The sequence below is a fragment of the Euprymna scolopes genome, chromosome 24 (genome assembly GCF_053919585.1).
Source record: "Euprymna scolopes isolate OS-2025 chromosome 24, ASM5391958v1, whole genome shotgun sequence".
NCBI lineage: Eukaryota > Metazoa > Mollusca > Cephalopoda > Sepiida > Sepiolidae > Euprymna > Euprymna scolopes.
Window position 1 is genome coordinate 54,019,981 of NC_136505.1, and position 17,808 is coordinate 54,037,788.

General features: G+C 33.4%; 1 protein-coding gene across 3 annotated transcripts in view; it reads left to right on the forward strand.

Annotated features, from left to right (window-relative positions):
• LOC145246708 (neuropeptide S receptor-like) overlaps window positions 1–16,643 on the forward strand; it is a 39,527-nt gene extending 22,884 nt beyond the window's left edge. For all 3 annotated transcript variants that reach the window (XM_080108442.1, XM_080108440.1, XM_080108441.1), the window contains exon 3: window positions 14,130–16,643. The gene's annotated coding sequence lies outside the window, so the exon portion shown is untranslated. The remainder of the gene's footprint in view (window positions 1–14,129) is intronic.
• The last annotated feature ends 1,165 nt before the right edge of the window (window positions 16,644–17,808 follow it).

The window sequence follows — 17,808 nt, forward strand, 5'->3', positions numbered from 1 at the left end:
TGTCTTTCAACCTACATTACTTTATATTTATAACTTCACACTTAAAGTCCAAACATGTTTCCTATCTAAAGACAATATTACTGCTTGAATTCCTTGCTGCCGATGCTATTAATCGATTGAGTATATATTAAATTACCTCCCTTTGTTTTACACGGAAATGAATAAACATTAGCGCATAAGAAATGACGGCATATTTCTCATTGCTTCTTAAGTTACCAACAATTTTTAAAATTAGCAAAAACCGTTGGGTCAGTATTTGTTATATATATTAGTAATTAAATAATTTATTAGCTGTGACGTCACTTGTACAAGAAGCAACAATGAACAGTGATGGCTTCTAGTTCAAAAAATATATATATTACGACCGTTGCTGTTTCTTTCTTGCTGTTTCTTTCAAGAAACGTAATTTTCACATCTTATGGCAATTACCATTCAATCTTTATCACGTCAAGCAGCTTTTGGCAAGTAGCATACAACCTTTAACTTTTTACAATTGCCATTAAACCAACCTTTAGCACTTTATGCAGCGTTTAACAACTACCATTCAACCTTTATCACGTCATGCAACATTTGGCAACTAGCAGTCAACCTTTATCGCTTTATATTCTACACCAATGTGGTATCATGGTGTTACGGAGCTATTTAACCTGGAATAGTGATATGGGATAAGAAGAAAGAAGCAACCTTAGTAGAAGTTAGTGTTAGTAACTTTCTGTTAAACAGGGCTGAGAGGAAAAAGATAATGAAATACTAAGTTCTTATGTACGATATGAAAAGAAACTGGAATCGTAGGAAGATCTTCATCATTCCAGTAATTATAGGAGCAACCAGACTCATGACAAAGAATTTTTAAAACTGGCAAATATACCCGATGAACCAAATGCAAGAGAGATTCTAACAACTTCACTTAAAGAGACAGAATATTAAAATAGTCTCTGTGATGGAATGTATGAGATGGTAGCTTCCTTCCGTCTTGACAGACTACGAATACCTATTGTTAGGGTGCCTGCACGGGGAATTTGTTGTGACCAGGCCTCTCCTAAATCGGCGTTGTTAAATACCAGTGGCAACTTGAGGTCTAGGACGACTGAAAACAATGCCGTGATTGGCGGAGAGCACATACATCTCCTAGAATTCCTGAATAGTCACCCATTTGGTACTAGCCAGGCTAAACGTTGCTTAATTTCGGTGATCTGACGAAAACCGGTTTGTCAATGTGATTATGCAGTGTGTATGAGATAGTGGGTGAATGTTTGATATCTTGCATGATGTCCTGGACTCATCTAGAACAAAATGATAAGAAATGTTTTATTTGAATGTTCGAGGTAGACATCATCCTCAGAAAGATAGAACATTTTTTTTTTAATATGTAAAATCACTTGACGGAGATGTGTTAATACTCTGAACCGGAGTAGCAGGACAGTATTAGTGTAAGTAAACATAGGCTTTTACATTGTTGTTAAATTTGTGTCGGCATTTATGTTTGTTATTATTGAATTATTGAATATTTCTGCATTTACCGATCCACGGTTTCCACAAAGTTTCTCGAGTGTGCTCGGCCGCTGCCAGGAATTAATGGAAGCGGCAGATCGCGAAACGTTAACCCGTTACAAGAAAATTATAACTAGGAAAAAACATGAAAATACAATAAAAGAAAAAATTAAAAAAAAACTATATCTAACCCTTACCCTAACCCGTAAACCCTAAACCGTAAACCCTAAACCCTAACCATAATCTGTGAGATTAAAATTATTTTTTTTATTTCTTCCAATTCAAAAAAAGTAGCATTCATAGATTCGTATTAAGTAAAAACAGATAGCGCGTTCGGTAAAAATTGAGGCATGCCTGATCGACCTTTTCTAGTTTTTTTTCCGTCAGCTGCCGAGCGAGCCCGAGCCACTTCGTGTAAATCGCGGGTCGGTAAATGCAGAAGCATCAATTATTAGTGTTATAATAGTTTACCAGATATTATTGCAATAATTTAATGCCCATTTAAAATATTTTAAAATGTTAGTTTAGCTTGTATTGCAATTAAAGAATGTTTATAATATTTATTAGAAATTATAAGAAACAAAAAAGTTTACACTAAATTAATAAGTAATAATTCCTTATTAAACGGTTACTCAAAATTTGTCGCTAATGTGAATATGTAGTTTAATAAATCTCGCACATCAAGTAAAATGGACATATTTTGGAAAGCGGAATAAAAGGGAAGAATTTTCGTAACTTGTGGAGAGTTTGAACCGGACATATGAAAGCGTCCACTTGGCTTTGCCCGGAACATGACGCCAGCCGTTGAAATTATGCTGAGCATCGCCTATGATCAAATCTTAACAACGGTATGAAACAGGAAAATAGTAAAATAAACTCAAATAGTAGAATAAAACAAAAACAACCTACCGTAATTTTGTTTCATTAAATGTTTCATGACAAACATATTCTTATGCACGAGGAGATGGGATTTGCTATAAAGATTTTTTGTATTTTTTGTTGGGATTTTTGCTAGATAATGTTTAACAAAAAAACTTTTTCCGAAACAAATTATTTATTTATTTACTTTTATTTTCTTTCAAAGGTTTTTTAACCAAGGTTCTAGGGAGCAATGTTTTTATATCTTCAAGAATTGTTTTTCTTTGTTTTGTTCAAAATTGAAGTAGTTTTTTTTTCAAAGAAAATTGCAAGAAAAGATTTTCAAAAAGGGTCTATTATAAAAAATGTTTCTTTTCTCAAAACAAATATTAAGAAAAGGTTTGTTTACCACTTCCCCCGCTTACCCAGCCTCTCCTTGCAATTACGCATCTAACGCCACAGTTGATGCAACTTTAGATTCATTTCTCATCAAGACAACAGAAAGAACAACTACTACTTCGGACGTCTGCAGTTGTTTGTCAATATTGATCAATTCATAGTTCTCTTAGTCTTCATACTTTCCATGTAACATCGAGTTTCTCTTTTCTTTCTCTTCCAATATTTATGCGAAAGTCGTCTGCTCGTTGCTACGCATTGTGATTGGCTAATTGGCGTCTTACATCAGATTACAGGCAAACCCGAATTATATTTTTTAACAAATGTCACAGAAGTCTATTGTACAATTTGAGTGTTTAAGGGAATGTTTTCTTTAGGAATTGCTATTCGGAGAATTCTCACTTTTTAGAGGGTTTCTTAACGTGTTTTTATTTAAGCGAGATATTTTTAAAATGAGCCGATTTAAAAAAAATATTTTCCGTAAAAACACGTTCTTCGATTTATGATGTGTGATAACAAGAGCATGTTATACGATAAACAGAAAAAAATAGGAGTAAGAAATGAAAAAGCGATATTTATATATGTTTCACATGGAATTTTACAACAGTGGGAATGACATAAAATGATATTGAATATTTTTTGAGTTCTTGTAAGAACAAGCTAAATTCCCTTGTTCTTACAAGAACTCTAGTATATATATATATATATATATATATATATATATATATATATATATATATATATATATATATAAGTAAAAATTACAATTAAATTTACCAAAATGATCCAAGATGGTAAAATTAAAGTATATTATAAATATTAAAGAATTAATATTTATAAAATTATCTCAGCCAGATGTAAAAGCTCGATAAAGCCAAATAGGAGATAGAGCTTATAATATGAGCAAACAGTTAATAAAATATGTTAAAAAACGCTTTGAAATGAGTTAAAAACATATGTAATCTGAAAAGGAAACACTAGATAAATGGATAGTCCTTAATCCGCGGAGTTTCGAAGAAATACTTTACTTCTCATCAGAGGGTAGGAATTAGCAAAATGCGGGATCGGATTTTGCATGCAGAAGTATTTGATGAAACAACAAGTAAGTCAAAGATCTTACTTGAAAACAAAAATGTGAAGCAGAGGGAATATGGTGAAGAAAAAGGTGATTACACATGAATGGATAGTCTGGTGGAAGATAAAAAAAATCCAGTGACGGTAAAATCCAAATTTATAACTTCAAGAAAGTTAAAAGAATTTCCATTTGTACAAGTAAAATCCAAGGAAATCCCGTAATTGGAAGAAGAGTGTCCATAATAATCCAAAGGCAGAAATCCATGGAATAATTCACAAAAATGTGTACAAGGAAAAAAGAAAAGATTCCAATAATATTAATAAAAGAAAAATAAGATATGCAAGGTTCCTTCAATAAGTTTCCAGACTTTTTTTCGTATAGGCTATTTTATTGATAATACACAAATGAAACTCTAGTTCCCTTCGAAGTAATCACTTCCGGTTACAATGCACTATTTGTACCGTTCCAACAACTTCTGGAAGGTACCATTGAAGTCTTCTTGTGTGAGAGTGTTACTAATCCTCGCAACAGCCTCTTTCATCTACTTAATTGTCTCATAACAACAGCCAGTAATGTTACCTTGGCCTTAAGAAATAACCAAGACTGAAAGCGGGCAACGTATGGACTATAGGGAGGGTGAAGAACTCTCTTGGTGGCTATCTTGGTCAAATAGCCTGTGGCGAGGATGGGGTTCTCTCGGTATCTTTGGGAAAATCTTCGCGCAAATCTACTTCATCTTCAGTTCATTACGAATAAGTGTGTGTAGAATTCCCACACTGGCATCAAACTACACTTACTCTCTCTATAAACATACGACAGTCCTTATCCTTAAATTCGTTATTTGGTCAAGCAATTCTGTGTTCTGACGTCCGAACCCCACCCACAGCTTTCATCATCCCTTACAGACTCGCTGCTTTCCTTAAATCTCTATGCCACTTAAAAACTGATGCTGAATTCATGCATGATGGCCTAAAAGCAGCCTGAAGCATTCTATACGTTTTATGGGGGAGACGGTGGTCATACATTTTGTCAGTTCTTGACAAGAATACCCTACGCTAAACACTCTCATCAAAATACTACATTCACTTTATGGTTTAATCCTACTTAGCTAATCTCTAATATATATATATATATATATATATATATATATATATATATATATATATATATATATATATATATATTATTTAACGTATGGATTTATGCTCTAATAACTTTTTTACCCGAAATACTAACATTTGGAATTCCCTCCCTTTCCCCTGTTTTCCTGACTGTAAAAACATGCAGAAATTATAATATAGTATGAACAACTACCTTGATTTATAGCTCCTCACTTGGGGTTGCATTAATTCACAGTATTTGAACCCTAATTCACCGTAGTCTCTTCCGGTTCAACGGCAGCATGCCTTGTTTTGAGTGAATAAAAATAGTGTTTTTAATTCTGTCTTTAATATGCCGACGCAACATCGATAAGAGTATTTTCTTCAAGACGCATGTCACAACAGCACGATCCAATCATGGTGTTCCTGTTGGTATTTGCTCTTTCGTCATCCATCTGGATGTAGGCAGCAATGTAAGATAAATACTATAAACTTGTCCTCACACGAAAAAAAGTCACATACTTGTAAGTCCGGATATTTCGCAGGCCAACCACAAAGGGCATAGTACTACAAAATTCCATCTGCATCCTCCTGTCCTTATTAGTTGGTGTCTGGATAAGGCGTTGCCGGTGAATCGATAGATCGCAAGCTTACTGTGACCCGTCCTTCGCATGTCAGCAAGGTGTCTTAGTGTAGCAAGACCCGTCAATCTATTTTGTTGGCCTTAATTTCGCAATCGGGTTGATATGTCGCCGCTTCGTCGGTCTGACCCGCTAGAAGGAAAATGATTTCATGCACACAAAAGAAAAAACAACTCGTTACTCTATTCTACTGATTAAATTCAAGATAAGATATACAAATATATAGTTATATACAATTGTCCATAGTTGATTTTGACAGACTCCATTGAGTAAATGGGTGATTTATCTCGGTATTGCAGTGGGAATGATGCGGGAAGAGAGAGTGTGGCGACTCTTTACAAGCTGAGATAGTATCAGACTCAACAATTTGGACTCCGAATTCAGCTTCAACTGCCGGGTTCGACTCTGCGCCCCGTTCATATACTCAGGGGAGACGTGAAACTGGGGTTGGTCCCTGGACTAATCGTATCTAGTTACATCACGGAAGGGGGAGGTCTTCTTCTTCCCGAGTGCACCTGTGGATCTGCAAGCGTTCTCATGCCCCGAAAGTTCATTCCCCGTGACCTCTGGGTCGCGCACATTTACTTAAACTATAAACATCCTTAGTCTTGAACTCTAAGCTATTCCATTTTCGGAGTACAATTTACAAAAAATGATATTGTCCTCGATTTTCATAATAATGAAAATCACAAATCCAATCTTTCTCTCGACAAGGTATTTTGCCGTCACCCGGGCACACCAATGATAATTGAAGAATAAAATCATCAAATTTTTCCGGCTTCTCTAGTATTTCGGGAGTCTTGACCTCTCCCCGTGGGGAACTAAGCCGTTCCCTGGACGGTCACGTAACATTACGACTTGCTTAATATGTGAACTTCCGTAGAAACACTTTAAGTACAGCTCATTGTTACCCCGGAACTCCTAGTCGTCCTAGATTTATTTTTCTTCACACAGACACCAGATTTATTGAAACTGTTTAAACCACTCGTTTATTTTCGGTATATAATACAATTAAAATTATGCATTTTTACCTGGCCATGGTTGATGGAACGAGAACAATCTATCTTAATAAAGTGTTCAGGTTGTAATTTTGTGCAAGTTCGATATTACGATTTCTGAATTCAATAAGACGCGCCTGAGGGTGGTCGGAGGTTACATCACCCGTTTTTTTATTAATTATTTAAGAATACCTTTAAATATTAACAGATTCTATGTATTAAGCGAATTAATTGATAATTGAATTAATCTCATAACTCGTGTATTGTTTTTGTTTCATGTTCAATGAAAAGATCCGTTGTCGAGGGCTGATATAATGTTGTGAGGTCGCCGATTGTGTATTGACTTTTGACTGTGTAAAAGCTCTTTTTCCAAGTTGTCAAGTAAATCCTCTTTTCATATGTTAAAGCTAATACAATCTTGATAGCGATATGTTGTATCCGCTTTTCGCAGCCAAAAAAGGTTAATTAACTTTCAAGATTTCCATGTTTAATCCGTAATTTGGTTTAATTTTTATTCTTTAAGCTATTGCTTACACGTTTTAATTAGCTTAGTTTCTTTATATTGATTGCATTTGGTTCGCATCGCGTTGTCCTTTCTTTTCTTCTCCATTCTTTTATATATTTGAAGATAATTTTATTTAAGGACTGACACATTCGAAAGGATAGCTGGCCTGTTGAAATACAATCTTTTAATTAGGTTTCAACCATATCTTTAATCTATTCCATTTTCAAAGTGCTTCTTTACACATTTATTCGTCTATCTTTTAGGGAAAAGGATGGGTAGTGTCTAGGAAGACCATTTTGGATGACGATAGCGTATTTTTGTTTTCCCAAATCTAATATATATTTGGTATAAAAGTTATGTTTTAGCGACGGAAGGAAATTATATATATATATATACATATATATATATATATATATATACATATATATAATATATATATATATAATATATATATAATATATATAATATATATATATAATATATATATATAATATATATAATATATATATAATATATATAATATATATAATATATATATAATATATATAATATATATATAATATATATATATAATATATATATAATATATATATAATATATATAATATATATAATATAATATATAATATATATATAAGATATATATATAATATATATATATATATATATATATATATATATATATATATATATATATATATATATATATATACTCCATATATACTCCAAAATAAAATTATCTAACAATCTACTGGTATGGAAACATGTGATTATTAGTTTTACAAAATATTATTAGCAGTAATATTCTATAAGTATTATCCCATCTAAGTAAAAATTGCTTAATATACAAGATAAAGCAAATAAATCAAATTTTAATCATTCATTTAGTTTAGATCACTTTACCATATTTCTATCAAAGACATTCACTTCGGATTTTACCATGCAATTTGGATGCGAATTTTTATATCATTTTCGTTAACTTCCCTTACTCTATGACATTTAAATACTTAAACAGCTTTTAATTGTGATTTTTCCATGTCTCATTGAGTTTAGCAAATAAGGTGTAAACCATTATAACTATTTGCTAATATTATCTCTTATGAAGAGATGGTAGACATCGAAATCCTATAGCATAAGGAGTTATAATATTTCAAATGTATTTTAGTCTTACATAGAATAATAAAAATCTTTTCATTTGAAATTTAAACATTTCACGTCATAAATTTTTTAATTTATTGAATGACTAAAATTAATATATATATATATATATATATATAGAGAGAGAGAGAGAGAGAGAGAGAGAGAAAGAAATGCTTTTACATAAGCAGTAATATGTTTCTACACAGTCATGACCATGTTTACGGTCAACTAGTTACAAGTAATTAGAGACCTCTTCAGACGATACAACTAATACGAAAGTAAATTTTGCAATGAAAATATTAGGTCTTCAGCGTCAAAGGGAATTAATATCAAGAGGTTCCGGCACATGTTGTAAAAAAATAGGAATAAGATTTAGTTGTATATAAGGAATACCTAATAGGGGTGTTGGGTAGGGTCTTTGCTGAAATATAAGAAAAAAGAGAAAGTAATGGGGGTGAACAAAACAGAGGTAGAGAGAACAAAAGACTGAAAAGAAAGGTATATGCATGCGTGTGTGATAGCCGTCCTAAATCTTAAACATACTAGTGCGTAATAGTAATTTTATGATGTGTGAGTGAAATGGGTGTGTACATGCGGGTATACGTGCGTGCGTAAATATGTACTCATACATGTTTATATGGTTTAATTGATTTATAAACATGGTACATGAGTACATGAATATATGCCCATGCAAGTGTATATGGTTTAATTGATTTCTTAAAATAAGCATGGCAATAATCGTACATAATAAATAAACCATCATATATTTAATACGTAAATTCGAATAAGCAAAAAGAATTGAAATTAGTTAACCTATTTCACCATAACAGATTCAGTAAACGATTATAATTAATATAATATATTTATATGAATAAAATTAAATAATATAAGAATTAAATTATATACATATATAGTGCCGCTATATATATATATATATATATATATATATATATATATATATATATATATATATAGTGCCGTCTATACATATATATATATGTATATATATACATATATATATAAATATATATATATATATATATATATATATATATATATATATATATAGTGCCGCCAAAAAGAAAGTTTAAAAAATTAGCTTATAATCGAGAATGCAAAAAAGAAACTCCGCAGCAACAAATTAGCTTAAAACCAGCTTAAATTTTCCCCTGATATAATATCCACCTTTTAGCATTTCTAATCGTAATTGTTGTTGTTTCTAGGTTATACAACGTAACATTTAGTCCATATACAACGAGTCTATCTTACTGATCGTCAGGAGCTCATTAGTCTCCACCTTTCTGGTTTATCCAATCGAGAAATCGGCTGCAGATTGAAATGTGATGAGAAAACGGTACGAAAGCCTGTGCAAAACACCAAAACACCGGCAGTGTTCGTGATTCCCCTAAATCTAGTCGTACTATAGCTACTTCTAACAGGGAAGACAATGCTATCAAGATCCGCAGCCTAAGAAACAGATTTTAAACGACTTGCAATCTTGTTTAAATGTTCTCTCTTTCTACTGTCAAGAACAGATTAAACGACTTTAATTTGCAATGATGTGTTGCAAGACGCAAGCCAATGATTTCTGAAAGAACAGAAGGCGCTGTCTGGACTTCGTCAGATGCAATAAAGATCATGACTCTTCATATTGGTCAAAGAGTGTTTTTTAGCGACGAAAGCAAGTACAATAGGCTAGGCAGTGATGGTAGGCAGTGGGTCCGTCGGAAGAAAGACGAAGAATTTAATCCTAGGTGCTCAGTAATAACGCTGCAAGGTGGTGGAAGTTCGGTTTTGGTGTGAGACATTATTAGTACCAATGCTCGAGGGCCTATAGTTCGCTTGCAAGATCGAATTAATTATATGTTGACTGAGCATTTTCTACCCTACTTTGGTCGAAATTTGGATGATAATCCCATCTTCATGCAGGATAATGATCCCATTCACACAACACACAAAAGAATAAAAGGCCAATCAAATGAAGTACAGTTTGTTTAAGCAGTTACATTAAATTAAGCTTAAATTTGCATTTTTTTTAAATTACAAGTGCGGACTTTGCTTTTTGCCGTCTATATATACTTCTGTTGCCGGGGTTAAAATCTCTCGACTGGCGCTACACGTGACACCCTACACTGATGATTCCCGAAAGGATGAAACACTAGTGTCTGTAGGTATTTAATAATTATTATTGTAAATAATTATGTCAGGCCCTTTGAGAAACTCGTTTCTTATCGTTGAGCACTTTCAGTTGTAATAAAGTCAGTCAACTTAGCTCAGATGTGCAGATCGTCATATAATGATTAGATCACTCTCACTGACGTTAAACGCATTTAATAAGAATAAATGTTTAATTTTAACTGCATCTCTCGCGAATGGCGGTAGCTGAATAGTTCGGGTTCTTTCTAATGAAGCCAGACATGGCTTCTGTTGACAGCGTTCGAATTTCTTGACTGGCGTTAATCGCGACACCCTGCACTGATGATTCCTGAAACGATGACACACTAGTGTCTGAATATATTTAATTATTATATATATATATATATATATATATATATATATATATATATATATATATATATATATATATATATATATATATATATATAGCGTTGTTCGAGATAGAATATGACTATCTTCTTATTCAGAAGAACTGGACTATATTGTTTTTTTGGGTGAATGCTTTTTTTTTTTTTTTTTCTTTTTTGCATGTCATATTTTCATCAATATCATGGGATATAGTGTATATAAAACGAGATTAATTGAAATAAATTCATCAACTTTGAACATTGCAACGAACCCCTGGGTGGTCCTTGAAATCAATGACACCCGCTGTGTACCTACCCCAGGTCTTAACCCCTTAAGGTAACTATTAAACTGAGCTATAATTCTTTAATTAGACAATTGTGATTTGGATTTAATAATGGCGCAAAGCCCGTGAGCACTTCACACTGATGGCAAAAATAAATGCTGTACATGCAGACAAAAAAAAACAAGAATCCAGAAAACTGACATTCAGAAAATGCTTCGCTTTCTTTTATTAATCGATAATTTTTCAATCGAACTTCATTTGGTTAATGCTTTTAATTGCCTCCAACAATAGATCGCATTTTTTCATTAATGGCGGACATCTTCTTGTTTTTCGTTTTTCAATGTTTCTTCGCATTTTTTTAGATGTATTCATTCGATTATACGAGAGATTAGACGATCGAGTTGGCATGATTAATTTTGAAATACTGCGTTAAAGTACAGAATAGAAAACCGTCGTCAATTCGTAAACAAAAAAATAAAACAACAGTACTTCTCCCGAAAATTAGGGACATGAATATCAAACATCTTATACTATACACTATGTTGATAAGTTAAAGTAATATAGTTGAAAATTATTGAAAATTTCTTCTAATATTGTCGTTATCCTTTTATATGCTAACTCGTGCCCACTGTGTTTCCTATAAACCGCATTGATATAGCCTCCAAACACTTCTTTCATGAAACAACAAATAATATGTATTATTGGGATTACTCAGAATAACGTTCCTATCTTGTATGCTCTCCATTGATATCAATCGTCAGCTAAAAAAAAATAAAAACAGAAACATTGTAACAAATAATTTATAGGAAATGCAGTGAAATTTAATTTTCTTACCGGCCGGTATACTTTTAACATGTGGAAACTCTTTATGAGACTTGATTTCCAACTGGCATATTAATCTACGGAAAACAATAATAGCTGCTGAGATAATAGCCTCACTTCGCTTAATTCAGGCGACTGCATGTAGTTTTACAATAGGTTCCGTTTTGGAACGATCTACCTTGCCTCTTTAACTTACGGGTTTTGTAAGGTAAATATATTTTTAGTATATTTTCAGCATAGAATTAATGAAGTTCAAGAAATTCTTTGTTTACGACCTGTCGCATCTTATGCAGTCTAGCATATAATGATTTAAGTTTAAGTCTTGTCTTTATTTTTAATATTTTTGTCGATTTTTCAAATGTACATAGGTTATTGCTATGTACCAAACCTCAGTTCTTTGTTGCATTTTGTGACCCTCTTGTATTGTGTTAGTTGTGTTTTAGTGTTATTAAAATGTGTTAAAGGTTTTTTTATGTTGACGTCTGCTTTTTATTGTTTTGGTTGTTATAATATGTTGCATAGTTTATTGTTTTGGTTGATTAGATGTTTTGTTATCTCTATGAAGAGTTTTGGATTGCTTGTGTTTTTTGTAGAGAGTTATGTTAAGATCTGCTGTTATTTTCAATTTTGTAGTTTTATACTTGATCTAATAGTATTTTTCTGCTAGTACTCTACCCTTTTGCATTAGTTGTGAGAGATATCTTTTTGTTAATTTTTTTCGTAGTTTTTTTAGTTCGGCCACTCGGAGGAATTTATTAGTGACTATACTACAGATTCTGCATGTAAGGAGATGCAGTATAGATTGTAGGTAGTGTTTTGAGTGATAGATAAATCTGAGGTATTGTTAAGCATCCATAGAGTCCTAGTAGATATCTGTGATGATGTGGTTGTTTCTGATTTTAACCAGTATATCTAGAAATAAGTTATTCTTTGTGACTGCGTTCTAGTGTGAATTTAAGTTTTTGTGTATGATCTGGAGTATATTGGTTACTTTTTTATGAACTCCCCTCATATAGGTTCCCACAAAATAAAACAATCATCTAGGAGTCTCATCCAAGATTTTATGAAGTGTGTTTGATATTTTGTTCGCATTTTTGTTTTGCATGTTTCTATAGGATGTCTCCTAAAATAAGTGTTCTGGTGGCATATGTTGGTGTCCTTTCGTCCATGTTGATGTACTTTCCGCTATTAAATTTAATAAGCTGTAAACGGTAGGTGTAATTAATATTGTTCCTGGATCTACTGTTTTAGGTAAGGATCTTAGAAGCGGATGCCTCATATGAAGCTTTTGACTTGTTCAATACATGGATGTAGAAATATGTATATTAAGTTACTTAGTTTGTTTCTTGGAAAGGCTGGTCCTGCTACTATTGGTTTTGATGTAAAGTCACTGGAGTTTAAAGCACAAAGCTACTAACTCCCGAAAGTATCCCGTACCTCTATAAAGCCACCATTAGCCATGTATGGAGTATTGTTGTCATATTTGGGCTGGTGCATCTGCTACTAGTCTCTCACACCTGGACAAGGTTCAAAAGAGAGTTGCCAACCTGATAGGCCCTGAACTGTCATCTAAGCTTCAGCCTCTGTCCCATCTACGAAATGTAGCATCCCTCTGCCTGTTCTACAAGTACTTTAAATGTGAATGCTCCGACAAAAACTGCAAGCCTCGTACTCCCTTGACGTAAATACCCCCGACAAACCCGACAAGCAGCTAAATCCCACCCCTTCCCAGTAGAGATCCCTAGAGGTAAGAGAGCCTTTTACTCCAGTAGTTTCTTCCCCAGAACCGCTAGACTTTGGAATTCCCTTCCGGGTTACTGCATCTCCAACTGTACTGACATGCAGAAGTTCAAGTGTAACGTGAACCGACATCTTGCTGCCAAACTCCCCACATAGTACCCCTGTAGATTATGTCCCTGATAGTAGCCCCCTACATCAAAGTGGCAATGTGCCTTGTTTGGGGTGAAAATGTAATAATAAAAAAAACAAATATACATTCTGATTTTTTTGTGTTCATAGCATTTCTCATCTCATTTGAATAGTGTATTTTTGATGGCCCCGAAATAACGTGTATTTTGCGGTAAGATTCATTATGAAATCTTTTCATGTTGAAATGATGATATTTTCTATGTTGATGTAAGTACATATCTGAGACACTGTGTGTGTGTGTGTGTGTGTGTGTGTGTGTGTGTGTGTGTGTGTGTGTGTGTGTGTGTGTGTGTGTGTGTGTGTGTGTGTGTGTGTGTGAAGCGATTTTAAATTCGTTTTTGAAACATATGCATTTTATACTTGTAGGTTTTACAGTCCAAAAGGTACTCTGAAAGACAGGAATTCCAAAAGTCAAGGATACGAAACCTTCGTTAAAAGAGAGAAAATCCACAGACAAGTTTCCAGAAATAATTTCATTGATTCAACAATTTTGAAAAAAAAACATCCAAAATAAGTTCCTTGCATTGTAAAAAAAAGTTCATGTCAAGTTTGCTGATTTTATTTTCGCTCTAAAATACGTAGAATATGTAAGAAAAACGAGGGACGCAATCGGTGAAGGATGTTACGTAGCTGACAGAAGAATAAACACCTATTAGAGTACTTGCTGTTTCCAAAATAAAACGTGATATGGCATAACGAATGCTTTTAAACAATTGCCAAAAGAAAGCTACTGAGTAATCAGTTGAATGTGAAACTTTAAATCCATAAAACGGATTTTGTATTCATGTCAGTCACCAACATCTTCAACGAGCTTCACCGGCCATTGTTGCGATAGCTTGTTCCCTGTTGACTAAGGTATGTCACTGGTCCTGTGCAGTCCTAGGTGGTCCACCCTTCCGGTCTTTGCCTTCTCCCTTTGAGAATCCCTCGAGGTGCCTCTGCCGGGGAACTCCGACCAGGATATCTAGGCATTTTATGCAGGTCAGAGTGCTATTCCTCTAGGGTGTTGACTTTTCAAATCCCACTTTACGACCCTTGTATCACATCATCCCGCCGTGGGAGAGAGATAAATAACTTCACCGGTGGAGTCGCGTGTAGATCGCAATGTGGAGAGAAGAAACTCAGACATTTGGGAAGCCGGATCTGTAGCTGTACTGTACCGTGTTGTCAAGTTGCTGGGAAACGGTTCCCCATCACTTGGGATGAGAACTGCGGCAAGAACTAAGAATAGAATTCGCATTTCGTCGGTATCGCCGTCGGCTCAACATTTCAAGATTTGAAGATTTCAGAAATCAATCCCTCCCACACACTCTTACTGATACACGTGCCAGTTAAGGCGGACTGACAAGGTCGAGCAGATCATAAACTTTCTTTTCGTAGTGAGGGCAGGATGTCAAAAGTGACACGCGCAGAAACGTCAAGTAAAATTTACTATTAAATATGGCTCTCTTTATGAAAAACACTCCATACCTCCCCCCACAGTCTTGCAGATAGAAAGACGCCATAGTTCTCGTAAACACTCTTCTAGTTGAGCGGATATTACTATACACCTGAATTCTAAATAAAAAAAATGAAACATGCAGCTATCATATCGATATAAAATTTACGAGGAACAAAAGAGAAAGAAAGAGAAAATACTTTTTCGGGCCGTAAGACAAGGAAACTACCAATTCCGTACAGATGCTTTCAAAACGATATCTATTAAAACTCTTTATGAAGCTAAATTCATTGGAATCCTATTAAGATATTACGTGAATACATCCATAGAGACATACAAGATATCTCATAAAATGTACTCACACTTTAATTTCAATCGGCGTTCTCCGAACAATAATGGTCTTCAATATGGGCATCTGCACATATAATTCTTCAATTACATTTGTCTTCTTTATTCGAAGTCATTCTATTTTACTCTATATTCATGTATAAAAGTTTTATTGTCATTCAAAGTGTGAGTACATTTTTACATTTTTGAGATGCCCTGTATAATAATTGAGTCGTACTCGATTACAGCCGTTTCTTACAATTACTTAGCTTTTATATGACCCTTTACACTATGCCGATCTATGCGTACTCACAAAACGCGCGCAACTATTTTACATATTCTATGAAATATGTGATATCCAATCGATGCCAATAATTCATCATAATTATTGTCGGCGCAGGTTTTTTTTTTACAAATCAAGTATCGGCAGTAAACACTACAAGATCCAAGGGAGAAGCAAAGAACTCGATAGGAAGACAATTTAAATTATAAACTTTAGATACGCATACATACTAGTGTTAGGACTATTAATCGGAAAGATAAAAATGAAACTGGGAAGAATTATACCAGATAAATGGCCCATAAAATAACACCTGTAAAAATAGCACGAGTGGATAAATAGGAGGAAAATACGAAACAACATATTGACATGTATATATACAAACATACGTACATATACTTACATACAGCTAAACATGTGTATATATACGTACATATATCCATAAATACATACAAATATGCATATATAATTACTTTTGTACGTACAAAAACACAGACACGTGCATACATACATATATACGTTCATGCATACAAGAACATACGTATATATATATATATATATATATACTTATATACATCTATACAAGCATATACGTATATATATATGTATATACATCTATGCAAACATACTTTGTTTATATATATAACATACATACGACACATATATGTGCATGTATACGTGCGTATATACAAACACAGACAACCAATAAAAGAAAATAGGATCAATGCGGTTTCAGCAAGACATTAATAGAATCCAACCAAAATATTAGGATTTCTACTGAAAATACAAATATTTCTGTTTTATACACACACACACAAACACACACACATATACATACACATACATACATAAATACGAACATACATACATACATAAATACGAACATACATACGTACGCATATACATATATGTACATACAGACAAGCATGCGTACAAACGTGTATACATATGCACACATATAAATATATATATATATATATATACTTACAGATGTACATGCATACAAACACACACACATATTATAAAGTACATGTATACGTAGATAAATATAAACACTAGTACATGTATACTTACTTGCTGCCATACATATATATATAAGCATGCATATATATTTGCATAATACATACAAATAGACATACATATATTAGTACATAATACGTACAAATAAACATCTGGGTATACGTATATACATGCATGCATATATATACAAACGTACATATGTACGTACATACAAAAAACCTGCACACACACACACGCACACACACACACACACATATATATATATATATATATATATATATATACGTATATGTCAGCTGTCTGAAAAGTAACGGGACTTGAGTCCCCCACCCACCCAAAAAATACAGTATTTTTTTCTTTATCGAATACACTCTTCCATCCTTCTATGGCAGGCTTTTTACGCACTTATGGAGTGCCACTCAGCTTCGCCATTACTGTCTTCTCGGTTGATTCCACGCTTTCAGCACGTGTTACTTTGATGATCTGTATGAGCCTGAGAAGAATGGAAATGCTACAAAAAAAAAATTGTAAAAATTCAACAACTCCGAAAATCTACGATTACAGTATGTGCCCGTAAAGATATCATATAAAATGAGAAACACAATCTGGTAATCCATGTTTACTCCATAGCCCACATTGGACACTCGAAACTGTTAATTCTCATTCATACAAGCATATTCACATGATTTCATTTCACACATACAAACGCAAAGATAACTATTATATTTTATTGAAATACAGCATTAAAGTTTTTAAAAAATAACTTGGTAGAATGAAATACAATGCAGATTTGTTACAGATAGACACAAACTGAAGCAAATTAAGACATATAACATTGGAATGGATTATGCAGATTCACCTTTATGCATGTTGGAACTAAACCAAACACATATCTGACGAAGGAATATTTTCTCGAAATATTATAAACACACTAGACAATGCTTCAAGCAAATTACATTAACCTCTTATAAAGATGCTTG